General features: G+C 42.9%; 1 long non-coding RNA gene across 1 annotated transcript in view; it reads left to right on the top strand.

The window, feature by feature from the left end:
- Nucleotides 1-7,106: 7,106 nt before the first annotated feature.
- The window catches only part of LOC146863357 (uncharacterized), a 36,718-nt gene continuing 25,268 nt past the window's right edge, over nt 7,107-18,556 (top strand). The window contains exon 1 of the long non-coding RNA XR_014978599.1: nt 7,107-7,199. This is a non-coding gene — a long non-coding RNA (uncharacterized LOC146863357). The remainder of the gene's footprint in view (nt 7,200-18,556) is intronic.

Genomic DNA, 18,556 nt, shown 5'->3' with positions numbered 1-18,556 from the left:
TATCAGCGAGTGTGTGAGAGCTTGAGTGTCTCAATGTATGTGTGACTGGGTGTGTGAAGGTCTGAGTGGTCTGGATGTACCTGCATACTGGGTGTGTGAGTGGGCGCGTGATTGTCTGACCGAGTCTGTGAGTAAGTGCATGAGTGTCTGAGTGAGTGTCTTGTTGGGTCTATGAGTGGGTGCATGCTTGTCTGAGTGGGTATGTTAGTGGGTGTGGCAGTCTCTCAGTGGGTCTGTGAGTGGGTGTATGAGTCTCTCAGTGGGTCTGTGAGTGGGTGCATGAGTGTCTGAGTGAGTCTGTGAGTAGGAGGGGCCATCTCTGGGCCAATTTTGGCCCCAGGGACCCAATCTTTCAGGGCCCAGCCATAATTCATTAGGGTAGTGTGCCCCCCTCCCTAGGTCGTTTATGGCACCAGAGACCCAATCCTCGAGGCCTGGACATAAACAAATGGGCTAGAGGGTGTTTGACCCCTATTCCCGGGCCGATTTTGGTCCCTGGGACCACATTCACCGGCCTTTTAATTTTCTTAATGTTAACTAGGGGAGGGGTCACACAGCCACCCCTTCCCGGTCCAATTTTGACCCCGGGTACCCCATCCACTGGGTTTTCGGCCCCAAGACCAGCCTTTTATTTTTGATAGGGGAGGGGCCACCTGCTCCGGCCAATTTCAGCCCAGGGGACTCCATCCCCTAGGGCCTGGTCTTTTTGTTCTGGCAGCCCCCAGGGCACCCAGTCACCTCTGCTGGGGACTGCAGGTCCCTGTCAGCTCCTGCAGGAGTGGGCATTGCTCTGACAGACAGAATGCTGTTAAACATGCATCTTCCTTTCAGACAGATCAATCAGGGACGTTATAGTTAGTGAGCTAACTATAACTTGTGTGCCCGCAATGCACAACTTATTACCTTTCATGTTACATCACTCATGCTATGGTCAGTGACATCACTTATGACATCATCCTGAGACTGTGAGTCTTTTAAAAAAATGTTTAGGAGTGTTAAATATATATACCAAAGTGTATTGGTGAATTAGTGGATGTATGAGTGCCTGTATGGGTGATTCAGTGGGTACATTACTGACTATATAAGTGAGTGATTAGGTCTCAGTGAATGTATGGGTGAGTGTCCAGTTCTGTGAATGTCTCTATCAGTCTGTCAGTTGGTGTCTAAGTGGCTGTATGGGTGTGTGAATGGGCACATGACTGGCTGTACCGGTGAGTGATTGGTTGTCGGAATACCTTTATGGGTTTCTGAATAGTTGGGTGAGGGGGTGTGTGACTATGTGTATGGATGAGTGAGTGGCTGTATGGGCGAGTGCATGCGTGAGGAGCTGTATAGGTGAGTGTGTGTGTGTATGGGTGTGTAGGTGAATGAGTGGATATGTCAATGGTATATGGAAGAGTAACTGGGTAAGTGAAAGGTAGTATAGATGAGTGATGGGGTATAGAAGTAACTGTATGTTTAAGTGTGTGCTTCTGTCAGTGACTGAGTAGGTGAGTGAGTACGTGTTAGTATATGTTTGAGTTAGTGAGTAGTGTGTAAAAGTATGGGTGAGTAGGTGGATGTGTGATTGTATGTGTGAGTGAATAGGTGTGTGAGTAGCTCTATCAGTGACTGCCTCAGTGTGTGAGTAGCTGTATGGGTGTATGCTGGATTTGTCTGTGGCTGTATTAGTGAGTGAGTGGGTGTATGAGTGGCTGTATGGCTGGGTGAGTAGATGTATGTGTTGATCAATGAATCAGTGAGTGGCTGTGTAAACACCGGTAAGGGTGTGTGAATGGGTTTGAGAATGATAGTGGGGAAGTTTGAGTGGGTACATGAAAGGTTATATGGGGTGTGAGTGGGTGCAACAGAGATTCTGTGGATGAAGTCATCAGTAATGTAATTTGAGATGTCACCAGTGATGTCATCAGTGATGTCACTGACCATGTCATAAGTGATGTAATATGTGAGCTCAGTAGCAGTGCATTGCCGGAGCGTGAGATATAGTTAGTTCACTAACTATAATGGCTGAATTTCACTGGTTTTGTAAGAGTGAAACCTGAGACTAACTATAAAGCCCCTGTAACCTTTGATTTTTTCAGTGTATTTCAATGTTTTTTTTAAGTAGTAGTTGGGTTTGCAGAGTGGTGGAGAAAGGGGGCAGGCCTCCGACCAACTTCTAGGAATCTCAATGTGTAAGACTTACAGGAGGTACCAGGAGAACTTCTTGGCCCCCGAAGTCCCTTAGGAGTAAAGTGGACTTCATCTCCCAACCAGTAGTGCGCCAGAAGCTGTGTTTGCAGAGTGGTGGAGGAATGGGGCATGGCCTCCCAAGACCTCTTCGCAGTCCCACTGTGTGGGACTTACTGAAGGTAACAGGAGGTGTAGTTGGCCCAAAAGGCACTTCCTTCAAACAACATCTACCTTCCTGCCAAATTTGGTGTAATTCCATTCAGTTCAGGGCTGTAGCCTTGTCGTAAGGTCCTATGGGAATTAACATGGGGAAAATGTGCTTTGGTTCTCGGCCCTCACTTGACGGATCACTCTGAAACTTTCACGATAGCAGCTGAAGTGAGCGTCGTATTGGTTCTGATAGTTCCCTCAAGATTCATCAAACGGCACTAAAGTTATTGGCAAATCAAAAGACGCTCCTCGTAGGGAAACTAGGTATTACCTACTGGTGACCTCCAGTAGGATATATATATATATATTATCTACTGGCGGTCGCCAGTAGATAGTTATAGTTAGGACCGTGTTTCCATAGGAAATCTCTAAATTCTATTTTGAATAACTTTGGCGCCGGTTGACGAATCTTCGCGAAATTTTCAAAACTAATGGGGCGCTCCACTCAGCTCCTACCCTGAAAGTCTAGGGGGGATTCGTCATGTGGGGGCCGAGAAAAAAGGGGGTCCCAAAACGCGTTTCCCCATGCATTTTCCCATAGGACCTTTAGTCGAAGGTACAGCCCGAACGGCTGAACAGAATTACTTGAAATTTGGCAGAGAGGTAGTCCTCAGGTCAGGGATGTGCCTTTTGCATATATGGAGTCAATCTGTTCAGTAATTCCAGAGAAAATTGCAATAAAAAGCACATACATATCTATAGCCGCGCACCGTGCGCGCACCCTAACGTGCGCGAGCGTAATTCTGATTGGTTGTTACATGTCAGTCAACGTTCGAATCGGTCGAAATCAGGAAGTGTCGGCCGCCATTTTGTTTGTTTTCAGTGCGAAAGTGGAAAAAGAAGGTTTGAACGTGAAAAGGGGGCAGGGTAGAGAGTTCCTGACCCCCTAGCCTTGGTCAGGGGGTCCCTGAAGGACCCCGAAGGCAGAAAAAAACATTTAAATATTTTTTTTTTTAAATCGCGGGGGTTTGCGCACCGTGAAGAACCATACAAAAAAAAAAAATGTTTATACGTAGTTTATTGAAAAATAAATATATAAAAAAAATAATTATGCATACATAACTTACCATTTAAAAAACCATACAAATTCACTGAAAAAACCATAGGTTTCACACACGTTATAGTTAGGAATTAGCATTTAAAAAACCTTGCAAATTCACTTTTTTCAGTGAATATATATATATATATATATATATATATATTCACTGAAAAAACCATAGGTTTCACACATGTTATAGTTAGCTGGACATTTTACTGATAAAAAACCAATGAAATTCCCCCGTTATAGTTACTGTAGGCAACTATAACTCACGCGACCGCAATCCTCTGCTGATGCTAATACTGTATTTAGACACTTATTTGCCCATATCTTCTTCCATTAAATTTTAGCTATACATATATTACAAATATTTTTTTTTCATAAAGACACATATGTCATCAGCAGAGGATTACGGTCGCGTGAGTTATAGTTGCCTACAGTAACTATAACGGGGGAATTTCATTGGTTTTTTATCAGTAAAATGTCCAGCTAACTATAACATGTGTGAAACCTATGGTTTTTTCAGTGAATTAGCAAGGTTTTTTAAATGCTATTTCCTAACTATAACGTGTGTGAAACCTATGGTTTTTTCAGTGAATTTGTACGGTTTTTTAAATGCTAAGTTACTTTACGCCATTTGTGGCGTGCGCGCCCACTTAACGCAGTTCGTTCCGTGCACGGTTTTTATCAACTTTAATAAGCCCTGTACATTTGGTGGCCTTCGGCCACCAAAAGCACAGGGGGTGAGGTCAATGTGGATAGTGTTTTTTTTATTTCGATTTTATAATTTCATGTTGCCAAAATTACGTTTTTTTTCTCTATTAATAAGCCCTGCACATTTGGTGGCCTGCGGCCACCAAAAGCACAGGGGGTGGGGTAAGTGTGGATAGTGTTTTTTTTATTTTTATTTTTTTACCGTAAGCGTACGGTAAGCTTACGGTAAGCGTACGGTAAGCGTACGGTAAGCGTACCCCGCGAAATTGCCGAAAAAAAAATAAAACCGTTTTTGCTCTTGGGGGATGTTTGGGGACTCCCTCAACATGACTATGTGGGAGGGAGTTGTCAAAACAGCCCCGTAACATGTTTTTGGCCATCATGTTTGATAAACAACACTCAGTGCGAGAGACAAAATGGCGGACGCCGCTTCCTGGTTTCGGCCGATTCGAATGTTTACTAAGATCTAAGAGCCAATCAGAATCGCGCTCGCGCACGCCACCGTAAGCTTACGGTAAGCGTACGGTAAGCGTACGGTAAGCGTACCGTAAGCGGGCTCAGATATATATATTGATTTAAAGGCTATTTTCTCAGAATCTACTGAACAGATTTACACCAAACCTACAAAAGGCACTTCCTTGACCTAGGGACTACCTCTCTGCCAAATTTCTAGTAATTCTGTTCAGCCGTTCGGGCTGTAGCTCGTTCTAAAGGTCCTATGGAAAAATGCATGGGAAAAACGCGTTTTGGGACCCCCCTTTTATCTCAGCCCCCGCTTGACGAATCCCCCCGAGACTTTCAGGGTAGGAGCGGAGCGTAGCGCCCCACCTATTTTGAGAAATTCGCGAGGATTCGTCGACCGGCGCCAAAGTTATTCAAAATAGAATGTTGAGGTTTTCCTATGGAAACGTGGTCCTAACTATAACTACCTACTGGCGACCGCCAGTAGGTAATATATATATATATATATATATATATATATATATATATATATATATAGAGTTATAGTTATAGTTATAGTTATCTCAACTAACTATAACGGGGGAATTTCATTGGTTTTTTCCGAGTGAAATATCCACCTAACTATAACGTGTGTGAAACCTATGGTTTTTTCAGTGAATATATATATATATATACATTTTATACCTTTTACCAAAATTGCACAAGAGTAACATCAAACCCCCAGGACGCCCCATTGTATCCTCCATCGGGTGTATAACTGAAAACATCTCGAAATATGTTGATTTCTTTCTTAGGGAATATGTGGTATCCTTGCCCAGTTACTTAAGAGACACGAAAGATTTCCTGGGCAAAATTGAGGATTTGATATGGCAACCTGGCTATCTCTTTATTGTGCTAGATGTACAATCACTCTACACAATAATTGACCACAGTCAAGGTCTGCAAGCTTGTGAATTTTTCCTGAAACAGAGACCACTCAAATATCGTGAGCACAGCCTCATGATTTTGGAGATGATAACATACTGTCTCCAAAATAACATTTTTTCTTTCAATGGCGCACTCTACAGGCAAGTGAACGGTACTGCAATGGGTTCTTGCTTTGCTCCCAGCTTTGCCAATCTCTTCATGGGATACTGGGTGCATACCATCTTAAGCAAGACCCCATTGCAGGAACACCTTTCCAAAGTCATCATGTGGCGGCGCTACATAGATGACTTGTTCATTGTCTGGAATGGCAATAAACAAGAAGCTGAGATCTTTGTTGAAACTCTCAATGAGAATGAACACAACATTGTACTATCCGGGAACATCGATGCCCATAAGGCAGAGTTCTTAGATGTTAGCCTCAAAATAGAACAGGGGAAGGTAGTCACCGCCCTGTTCCGCAAAGCCACTGCGGGCAACAGTGTGCTCCATGCCCTCAGTAGCCATCCTGAGGCTCTCAAGTGGAGTATCCCCTATGGGGAGCTACTGAGGGCCAAACGTAACTGTAACAACATTACTTCTTATTTTGAGGAAAGAGACAACATCACTGCCAGGTTTCTAAATCGAGGTTACCCACGTTGGGTCCTCAACAAAGCCAGAGACAGGGCAGACAAAGTAGAACGCAAGGAGACTTTACAAGATACCAGTGCAGTGGAGGAAGAACAAGGTGAAGCGGGGACCCGCCTCATCCTGACTTACAACACAGACTCTCACAAAATTAAGCACATAGTTTCCAAACACTGGGATATTCTCAAGGCAGACAACACACTAGGAGATCTCATTACTGACAGACCCGTTATCACGTATAGAAGAGATAAGAACATTCGTGATTGGGTGGTCAGAAATGATATCACGAATTTCCCCACCTCTACAGATCATGGATTGATAGGCTTCTACCCATGTGGCCACTGCAAAGCCTGTAAATGCAGCAAATACAAAGCATCATTAGAATACCGAGGGGTGACTAAAAAGATCTTTCAATTTCTAACATGCAGCACCAATTTCGTGATTTATGCCATTATGTGTACATGCAATCTTTGGTACATTGGCAGTACTACTTGTGCAGCCAAAAAGAGGATATTGGAACATCAAAGGGCGATCACTAATAATGATCCTAAATATCCCGTAGCGCGCCATTTCTATGATCGTCATTACTCTAATGTAGGAGAAATGAGTTACCTAATTCTGGAACACATACCTAAGAACCCTCGTGGGGGGGATAGGGTATTGGCCCTAAGACAAAAAGAATCCAGGTACATTATAGAGTTCCAAACAAAGACCCCTGGAGGTCTTAACATGGATGAGGAAATGTCAATACATCTCAAAACTGACTGCTAATGTTTGAAATGTTATTGTATCTGATGTATGAATTGTATGCTGTATGTGATTTAACTACTTCTTAATTTTGTGTATATACATTTTTTGCTGCTATCTCTTCTTCTGTCAGCCTCCTCGTTAGAATGAAGTTTTCATTCCACTGTTCATGTTTTTAATCCAGATTTTATCTGTATCTCTTACAGGAGAGAAGGAAGGGGCCCCATCACTTGACAGCACCTGCACGGGCATCCTACCCTTTTCCCTTTGATTTCACCTGCACTATCCATGAGTCTCACAACTTGTATCCTTAACCTACAGCTTTCTTATTTGTTACTCTCAGTGATTTTTTTGATATTTTTATAATGTGAATCCAACATTACCATAGTTAAGTTCGTTGCCCACTTGGGCAAGATTATCTCACGGACTGCTCCATAGATCCTGCCTCCTTCACTTCTATTTTAGTGAAATTTAATGCAGAACATATACGGTAATACGTTTTCTGCATTCACATCCCATTCCCACTTGGTCTTGTGTTAATCATTAGTAGGCGGACAGGCTTACATTTATTTTGGATTCATGCACTTGCTATAACATCGTGTCACCATTTAATCACTACTTTGCACCTTCTGATATGGACAGTAGCATATTTTTGCAACGCAATTTGCATTTTACAATTGCATACAAATGTACCTTGGGATTTACTTAGTAGGAATTATTCTACTTCTCTTCTCTGCCCAGTTCCATGACATTATACTTACTGTGGTTACTTATTTACCCATTTAGGTTCATGTACAGCTTAAGATGGCCGCCGATTACGGCTGTGTCTAGGTCTGTTTGGCGGAGTTAGTCCTATTTTGCTGTCCATTTTCATTTGACCATTATGAGATGTAAGACTGTTGGTTTCATTTGTTTTCACACGTGAACAAGGCTGCGTGCCGAAACGCGTTGTGTGAATTAAACCTGACCTGCACATTTCATTGAGGGTTTCGTCTTCCTTTACTGAGAGCATACTTCATTGTGGTTTGGAAATGGATATATATATATATCCTGGTTACCGCATTCGCCAGCCTCGGTAATCCTCCGGACTCACAAAGTAGGTACACGAACCAAGTTATAGTGCAAAATCAATTTTATTTGCCCAGAGCGACGGCCATAACGTTTCGGCTCCTCAGAGCCGTGCTCACATGACAGCGTCTTAAACCAAGTGCCGGATTTTTAAAGTGCCAGTGCAGATTACCAATAACATCACGTGGGGGGAAGATTTCATTGCCACTGAAGAAATACTGTCACAACAAACGAAGTTAGACCACATAGATACAAAGATGGTCCCACATAGTACATTTCACAGTGTTGTGGCATGTTCAATGCTGAAATGTAATAATGGCGTAAATGCCCATTTGTTCAACATAGAGTAATTATAGAAATAACAATATGTATAACCACCAATTGATGCTGATTAATAATGCTACCATCAATATGGCCATATACACAGCATGATCTCAATGACTAGTGGAAAAAAGTACTACTCCCCTTATTTGATGAGACAAAGAATTACCGTGCAGTTTTAAAGTGTACTAGTGCTTCCATTGATGATTTAAAAAACAAGAAATATCAGAAATATGCATAACCTAAAGAATCTTATATTCTAGTGCATCACTTAGAATCTAAATGACTTAAAGACAATATTATTTCACTCATATTCATGAATTCAATAAAGTCACAGGAGTCAGAGCTGGGCAGGGGGTCACTAATTCTCATAATGGTGTAAAATATGGTATATTGCTAGGCTGCTGAAAGCGGAGTCATCATAATATACCCCAAGATCTAATCAAGAGTGTAAGGGTGGATACAGATGTGCAAATGTGCAAACTTCTAACATACAGTACAATTTATCTGTAATAAATAGTATAATAAATAACAAATAAACAACCATAAAAGAGAAGATTAAATAGATTAAGACCAATGTCTAAAAGATTATAAATTGCTATATATACATCTGATCCTATTCCCTATTAACACAACTTTGGATAAAATCTTGTAAGGAGTGCAATCATGGTCCTCATATTGCTATTCTTCACATAATGTAACTTATACAGTATTATGGACATATAATTAGCCCAGACATCTGTGTAGGTCCGCTGTTATATTGAGACCAGATGGGGACTTAGTATTCAGTTGTAAAATATAGCGTGTCTCCAGTCTACGCAGGCTAGACTCTCTGTCCCCTCCCCTCCTGCTGGGCGCAATGGTGTCAATGACATAATAACTGAGTCCCCTGATGTCACTTTTGTGGGCTTCTCTGAAGTGTCTGGCAACAGGGTAGGTGTTATCCTGATTCGAGATTGCGTGTAAATGTTGCAGTATACGCTTATGTACAGCTAATTTCGTGCTGCCTACATAACTGAGATTGCATGGACAGGTGAGGACGTAGACCGCATATTCGGTTTTGCATGTCAACAATTTACTGATTTTGTGTTGTCTGTTGCTAAAGGGGTCCATAAATGTTTTAGTGTTAGTACCATGGGCACAAGCTTTACAGGTCTTGCATTTATAAAAACCACTATTGAGTTGCAACCAAGAAGTTTTTTCTATCATCTCTGGGTTTGTATTAACCAAGGCATCTCTCATAGTGGGGGCCCTGCTGTAAGTTATCAAAGCTCGCTGAGGAAGCAAAGGGCCGATGATAGGATCACTCCCCCCTTTCACGTTCGCCACCTTCCTTTTTCACTCTCGCACTGAAAACAAACAAAATGGCGGCCGACACTTCCTGATTTCGACCGATTCGAACGTTGACTAACATGTAACCACCAATCAGAATTACGCTTGCGCACGTTAGGGTGCTCGCACGGTGCGCGCACGGTACGCGCTTATAGATATTTATATGCTTTTAAATGCTATTTTCTCAGGAACTACTGAACAGATTGACAACCAGACCTGCAAAAGGCACTTCCCTGACCTGAGGACTACCTCTCTGCCAAATTTCAAGTAATTCTGTTCAGCCGTTCGGGCTGTACCTTCGACTAAAGGTCCTATGGAAAAATGCATGGGGAAAACACGTTTTGGGACCCCCCATTTTTCTCGGCCCCCACTTGACGAATCACCCCGAGACTTTCAGGGTAGGAGCTGAGCGGAGCGCCCCAATAGTTTTGAAAATTTCGCGAGGATTCGTCAACCGGCGCCAAAGTTATTCAAAATAGAATTTTCAGATTTCCTACGGAAACACTGTCCTAACTATAACTATCTACTGGCGACCGCCAGTAGATAATATATATATATATATATTTATTGAAATAAAAGTGCCCTTCAGCATTGGGAGGTCACTCGACAGAGCCTTGCCATACGGCTCCCTAATGCAGCCTGCTTTCCTGCTCCTTTGCAATTATCTTCGCCAACGCGTTTCAAGGAAAAACCCCTTCTTCATAGGCTGCCACCAAATGAAACACCTGAGCCTCGCATCCATTTACTTTTGCAACTTTATTGGTTTTCGTCACTGCCCCCCAGTGGGGGTATGCTCAGTGCAAATCCTGATGTGTGCTGGGACATAGAGTCCTAAGTGCGAGCATCATTAACCACTTGAAGTAAGTTCAAATGTTCCTTTGTATATTTTCGGCAATTTCATCTCCTTTAGTAGGACAGAGCATTTTAGCAGGCTTAAATTGGCATATAAGGCACTGTGCTGATAATGTCTTGATTTAGTGCAAAACAACAGCCTCGCCCAGCAGGTGTCTGTATTTCTCCTCCAGCCGGCGATGCTGCTCCTCCCCACAAGCTTAATTAATTAAATGCGCATCAACCTATTAAAGAACATGGAACTATATGTCCCATCATGCATTTCAGATGTCTGCACTTGGCAACGCCCACTGAGGGTTTGAATTTGAAATAAATAACACCGGAAATGATGTGAGCCTGTGATGCGTTTTTTATCAGCAGCCCATGAAGAAGAGGCCTTGAGCCTTGAAACGCGTTGGCATTGTATGTTTTATTTGGAGTTTGAAAGGCGAGCTCCATTCTCAAGCTGAAAGGCGAGAACTCTGGGAGTGCTCTCCCAATGCTTTTGGGCACCTTGGTGGATGATTAATCAACACGGCAGTCTAGCCGTGGGGAAGAGCACCATCACTGCAAGTGAGGCTGAGGCTTTGAAATGTTCAGAACCGTGACAGCGCAGCGTTCCACATGCATAATTAGCCCGTTTTTCTACACTGCAAAATCCTACTAAGGACTTGAAAAAGCTTAATTAATTAAATGCTCATCAACCTACTAAAGGACATGGAACTATATGTCCCATCATGCATTTCAGATGTCTGCACTTGGCAACGCCCACTGAGGGTTTGAATTTGAAATAAATAACACCGGAAATGATAAGAGCCTGTGATGCGTTTTTTATCAGCAGCCCATGAAGAAGAGGCCCTGAGCCTTGAAACGCGTTGGCATTGTATGTTTTATTTGGAGTTTGAAAGGCGAGCTGCATTCTAAAGCTGAAAGGCGAGAACGCTGGGAGTGCTCTCCCAATGCTTTTGGGCACCTTGGTGGATGATATATATATATATATATATATATATTTGTTCAAATGCCCTTGCGCTTGAGAGTGCACTCAATGCTGTTCCGCCCATCAGGGATTGTATAACCTCGCTGCAGCTCACCACCCTGTCATCCATGGGTGGAGGATTTAGTAGCTGTCTGACTGTCTTTTTAAGTGAGTAATTAAAAGTGTCTCACTTAATACATGGATTAGTAACTAAACTATGTGAATGTGTGCAGCACTGTCTCGGTTGATGTATAACATGCTGCATCAGTTGGTCACTAACTACATGAGTGTGTATATTAGTTATTGATTAGTTGGGTGAGTATTTGTATGGGACACTGAGTTTGTGTGTGGTTGGATGGGGTGTGTGTAACTCTATGCATAGATGTGTGAATGGTTGATTGACTAGGTGTATGGGTTTAAGAGTGCTTGTGGAAACAGTTGTTTGGGTGACTGAGTGTATTTATTTGTGTGTTGGTGAGCGAATATATGTTATAGTTGTACATCTTCAACAAAGTAAAAAAATAAAAGGCATTGTATGTGAGAGTTGGTGTATATAAATAAGTATGTGTAAGAGTCAGTGATTGTGAGAGTAACTATATGAATGAGTGTATAATTGTAATGGTGCTTTTTTAACATATTAACGATGAGTTACTATGTGTTTGAATAAATGAGGTGTTGTTGGATAATTGTGTAAGTGAGTAAATTTAAGTGCGATACATTATTTTCATGAGTGAGTAGGATGACTGCATAGCCAACTAAGATGACTGCTGATGTGTCAATGTCGTGAGTTATATTTAGCAGAACTAACTATAACGGAGGAATTTCTATGGTTTTGTATGAGTGAAATGGGCAGCTAACTATAACACCCCTGAAACCAATGTTTTTTTTCTGTGAATATATATATATATATATATATATATATATATATATATATATATATATATATATATATATCAAACAAATGGGACACCCTCGTGGCCGGCACTCACGGGCAGATAGGTTCAAGGTCCTCGTCGGGCTGGCGGCTCTCATACAAACTGCCCCTCAAAAGCATAGGTCGACGCGTTTCGGGAGTCAATCCCTTCATCATGAACCATTAAAACAGCAAGCGGCAGGCAAGACGGGCTACAACAAGTCCTCCTTTTATTTCAAATAATACAGGAAGTCTGTCTCAGGTGAGTCTCATTGCATGCTGGGGCATGTAGTCCATCAATACATTTTATAAACCCAAGTGGGGTGTCTGCCGTTTGGTTTTTGCACAAAAGTTCTTAAAAGAGGGGGCCAGTGAGTTCCGTTTTAGCCGTAACACAAGGCAACCTCCAGGCCACCCATACCGCACTCCTGCCAAGTGTTACAGGGGCGGTTCCGCAAGGGTCTCGCAGCGGTGCCATGCCGTGGCCGGGTTGAGGCCACATATTAATCAAACAAATGGGACACCCTCGTGGCCGGCACTCACGGGCAGATAGGTTCAAGGTCCTCGTCGGGCTGGCGGCTCTCATACAAACTGCCCCTCAAAAGCATAGGTCGACGCGTTTCGGGAGTCAATCCCTTCATCATGAACCATTAAAACAGCAAGCGGCAGGCAAGACGGGCTACAACAAGTCCTCCTTTTATTTCAAATAATACAGGAAGTCTGTCTCAGGTGAGTCTCATTGCATGCTGGGGCATGTAGTCCATCAATACATTTTATAAACCCAAGTGGGGTGTCTGCCGTTTGGTTTTTGCACAAAAGTTCTTAAAAGAGGGGGCCAGTGAGTTCCGTTTTAGCCGTAACACAAGGCAACCTCCAGGCCACCCATACCGCACTCCTGCCAAGTGTTACAGGGGCGGTTCCGCAAGGGTCTCGCAGCGGTGCCATGCCGTGGCCGGGTTGAGGCCACATATTAATCAAACAAATGGGACACCCTCGTGGCCGGCACTCACGGGCAGATAGGTTCAAGGTCCTCGTCGGGCTGGCGGCTCTCATACAAACTGCCCCTCAAAAGCATAGGTCGACGCGTTTCGGGAGTCAATCCCTTCATCATGAACCATTAAAACAGCAAGCGGCAGGCAAGACGGGCTACAACAAGTCCTCCTTTTATTTCAAATAATACAGGAAGTCTGTCTCAGGTGAGTCTCATTGCATGCTGGGGCATGTAGTCCATCAATACATTTTATAAACCCAAGTGGGGTGTCTGCCGTTTGGTTTTTGCACAAAAGTTCTTAAAAGAGGGGGCCAGTGAGTTCCGTTTTAGCCGTAACACAAGGCAACCTCCAGGCCACCCATACCGCACTCCTGCCAAGTGTTACAGGGGCGGTTCCGCAAGGGTCTCGCAGCGGTGCCATGCCGTGGCCGGGTTGAGGCCACATATTAATCAAACAAATGGGACACCCTCGTGGCCGGCACTCACGGGCAGATAGGTTCAAGGTCCTCGTCGGGCTGGCGGCTCTCATACAAACTGCCCCTCAAAAGCATAGGTCGACGCGTTTCGGGAGTCAATCCCTTCATCATGAACCATTAAAACAGCAAGCGGCAGGCAAGACGGGCTACAACAAGTCCTCCTTTTATTTCAAATAATACAGGAAGTCTGTCTCAGGTGAGTCTCGTCGACCTATGCTTTTGAGGGGCAGTTTGTATGAGAGCCGCCAGCCCGACGAGGACCTTGAACCTATCTGCCCGTGAGTGCCGGCCACGAGGGTGTCCCATTTGTTTGATATATATATATATATATATATATATATATATTACCTACTGGCGGTCGCCAGTAGGTAGTTATAGTTAGGACCACGTTTCCATAGGAAATCCGCAACATTCTATTTTGAATAACTTTGGCGCCGGTCGACGAATCCTCGCGAATGTTTCAAAATAGGTGGGGCGCTACGCTCCGCTCCTACCCTGAAAGTCTCGGGGGGATTCGTCAAGCGGGGGCTGAGATAAAAGGGGGTCCCAAAACACGTTTTTCCCATGCATTTTTCCATAGGACCTTTAGACAGGGCTACAGCCCGAACGGCTGAACAGAATTTAATGAAATTTGGCAGAGAGGTAGTCCCCAGGTCAAGGAAGTGCCTTTTGTAGGTTTGGTGTAAATCTGTTCAGTAGAATCTGAGAAAATAGCCTTTAAATCAATATATATATCTGTGGCAGCTTACCGTGCGCTTACGGTGCGCTTACCGTACGCGTACGGTGGCGTGCGCGAGCGCGATTCTGATTGGCTGTTAGATCTTAGTAAACATTCGAATCGGTCGAAACCAGGAAGCGGCGGCCGCCATTTTGTGTGTTTCACTCTGAAAAAAAAGAGTGATATCTTGAAAAGGGGGCAAGGAGGAGAGTTACAGACCCCCTAACATTTGTAAGGGGGTCAAAGAAGGACAGAAAAGTTCAAAGAAAACATTTATTGATTTTAAAACAAAATCGCGGGGTACGCGTACGGTAAGCTTACGGTAAGCTTACCGTACGCGTACGGTAAAAAAAAAAAAAAAAAAAGAAATAAAATTCAGATTTAAGAGTTTAGATATTAGGGGGCTCTAAAAAGAGGCGTTGTGTTTATGAAGTGATTTTTTAGTGGTACCTACAAGTAAGTACCGATGCAGAGTCTAAGGTTCAAGAGGAAGACTCTGTTCCCTTCATCATTGAAGTGCACACCATCTCCTCTATAAATGTCTTGCATGTCGTAACGCAAGTTGTTGTGGTAAATGGAACCCATACCATAGTCACGGAGGAAAGCAGAAACAGATTTGTTGACGTGCTTTCTTGCTTTGTCAATCTGCGGACAGAAATGATTGGACCAGTTCCATTTTTGCCTTTGGCATATGTTAGAAAACACAAAGGCAGTTTTAGGGAAAAGTGAAAACAGTTGTGCAAAGGTGTCCTTCATAAGCATTTCCAGACCTACCCCAGTCAAAGTGCCTAGGTCATTGCCACCACAGTGCACTATTATGAGGTCAGGGTGTTGGATTTGCATGAAGGATTTCACCAATGGCATCAATTGGTGCCACTTTAACCCTCTCTGACCAATCCATTTAATGTCTACATTTGGCAAAGCAAGGTCTCTCACCATACCTGTTTTCTCTGCAAACTTTTCACTCCAGAAAACATAGCTGTGCCCTACAATCCACACTGTGAACATCTTCCAAGGAGAACTGGATGCACTCAGGAGGTGTAATTCAGTAGAATGGTAAAAAGAAATGAAAGACAGTTTGGAAATGGAGGCATACATATTTTTTTCATTAAAAAAAAGAACTGATTGGCTGTTTCATACCATTCTAGAATAAAAACTAGGCTGCATGTGTAAATTAATAGAAGCATGTTTTGTATTGGTACAGAAAAATGTGTTACTAAAGAACAGTACTATGGATTTGCTGTTAGGTTTGAAAAGTCAAGCACTCTTGCTCTGTGGAATTGAAACATTGTTTGGTGAACTTCTGACCTAACTCCACACAGCAGTGTTCCATGAGCTGTTGCTATGGTAGCAGGCAGAAGTCAAGTTGGGGGAAGGGTACTAGGCAGAAGTCAAGTTGGGGGAAGGGTACTTTTGGAAAAGGGTTGGTTTTCAACCAATAGAAATGTGTGATTACATTTGAAAAAAAGGGGGAAGCACTGAGATTTGAAATTAACATGTATATGTGTGGACATTGACATTGGGATACAATGGCAGAACAGCAGACCTCTTCTGAGAGTCAGGCCAGCAGCACCACCATGATCCAGAGAAGGAGGAAACAAAAGACTTCTTTTGTATGGGAGTATTTTTCTTTTCCAGAGGGGGAGAAAAAGGTGAATGCTCAATTGGTCACTTGCATACTTTGTGGTCTGGTCCACTTTATCTCAAAAAGATTTTTAAAAATTAGTTATTAATTTCTCAAGGATCTTGAGATGTGGTAATTGATTTTTAGTGTTTTAAAAAAAAAAAAAAAATACGCTTACCGTGCGCGTACGGTAAAAATAAAATAAAAAAAAGTTTAAAAGAAAAAATAAAAAAAAGTTGAGAGGTAAGGTTGGCTCTTACAAGAGCCGTTGGGTTCATACAGGGATAGAGGAAAGAAAGAATGGGAGTATTATGAGCGTCTACAAACAAGCTGGTCTATCTTATTGTTAATAAGGGGAAGACTGACCTCCCCAAAAACAATAAGACCACCACATTTTGTACACCTCATTTCAACACTCCCAAATCGAGGGTTGATGTCCAAAGGAAAAGAAGAAGGTGATGCTCCAACAACAGAGGAAGGGCTCAGCTGAGCTGCCGATGATGTACTCGGCTGAGAATCTGAGGCTGGGCTCTGGTGACTTACTGAAGAGTTTTCTCCAGTATGTCGAGCAAAGGTCCTTGGGTGTCTGTCCTGGAGGTGTCTCTTCATAGAGTGATTTCCAAAGGAATATTTCCTCCTTGGATTTCCTCTTGATAAAACACGACCACAAAGTGTGCAAGTGACCAATTGAGCATTCACCTTTTTCTCCCCCTCTGGAAAAGTGAAATACTCCCATACAAAAGAAGTCTTTTGTTTCCTCCTTCTCTGGATCATGGTGGTGCTGCTGGCCTCACTCTCAGAAGAGGTCTGCTGTTCTGCCATTGTATCCCAATGTCAATCCAGCTCCTGCTCCTAGAGAATCACAAGCAGAAATGAGGGGAATGGGTGTGGTGTGGGAAGAAACTGGAACTGAAAGTAGTTTCAACCAATGAAAAGTGTTCTTTCAAGCAGTAATGAGGGGAATGGGTGTGGTGTGGGAAGTTTCTGGAACTGAAAGTAATTTCAACCAATAAAAAGTGTTCTTTGTAAGTCACATGACCTGCCGTGCGCGCACGTGACGCTTACGGTGCGCTTACGCAGCGCTTATGTCACTTTCACGCATGCGCATTACACGCCCCTGCGTAACCGCGACGTTGCTTCCGGGTATACGCGTACGGCACGCACGTATCACGTATCGCGCATGCGCATTACACGCCCCTGCGTAACCGCGATGTTGCTTCCGGGTATACGCGTACGGCACGCACGTATCACGTATCGCGCATGCGCATTACACGCCCATGCGTAACCGCGACGTTGCTTGCGGGTGTACGCGTACATCACGCACGTATCACGTAGGCGCGCTGTACTAATGACGTCCAGAGCGCGTAGCGTCAGCTTACCGTACGCGTATCCTACGAAGCGCGTAGCGTCAGCTTACCGTACGCGCACGGAAAAAAATGCATAAAAAAAAAAAAACCTTTCCATAATGCAGGATATAGTACATATATTATTATATAAAAAGGCTTACAAAAAATGACATAAAAAAAATTTGCATTTAAAAAACCATACAAATTCACTGAAAAAACCATGGGAATCACACACATTATAGTTAGAAATTTGCATTTTAAAAATCTTGCAAAGACACTGGAAAAACCATAGGTTTCAAACATATTATAGTTAGGAATTAGCATTTAAAAAACCTTGCAAATTCACTGAAAAAACCATAGGTTTCACACACGTTATAGTTAGGAATTAGCATTTAAAAAACCTTAGAAATTCAATGAAAAAAACAAAGGTTTCACACACGTTATAGTTAGCGGGACATTTCACTCGTAAAAAACCAATGAAATTTCCCCGTTATAGTTAGTTCAGCTAACTATAACTCGCGCGCCCGCAATGCACTACTGATGACGTCACATATTACATCACTCATGACATGGTCACTGACATCACTCATGACATCACTGATGACATCTCAAATGACATCACTGATGACATCACTGATGACATCATCCTTGTGATAGAGTGGCAGACCTCCTCTTACCCTAATATAACCTTTGATACACACATCCAAAAATGGAGACTGAAATTTACAAAAAAATGGACATACCAATACCAATTACAACAACCTCTTCAGTAATTCTAAGATCCACATACACATCCACTCATTCACCAACAGTCCTCTACAGTCACTCATATATGTACTCACTCATCATATGTATTCATACACCTATACATCTTGTTACACAACGCCACTCATCCATAGAGTTACTCACACACATAGTCACTCATGCTAATAAAGAATCAAACATACATTTACTTGCATATACAGTTATACACACACCACCACACTTACTTCTACGGAAACTTACACATACTTAGTCTTTTAAACAATCACTTATAGAAACACGTACTTATTCATACAGGAACTC

This window comes from Triturus cristatus, chromosome 2_2 (genome assembly GCF_964204655.1).
Source record: "Triturus cristatus chromosome 2_2, aTriCri1.1, whole genome shotgun sequence".
Taxonomy (NCBI): domain Eukaryota; kingdom Metazoa; phylum Chordata; class Amphibia; order Caudata; family Salamandridae; genus Triturus; species Triturus cristatus.
The sequence above is the reverse complement of the archived record's forward strand: the minus strand, read 5'-3'. Positions and strand labels throughout refer to the sequence as shown.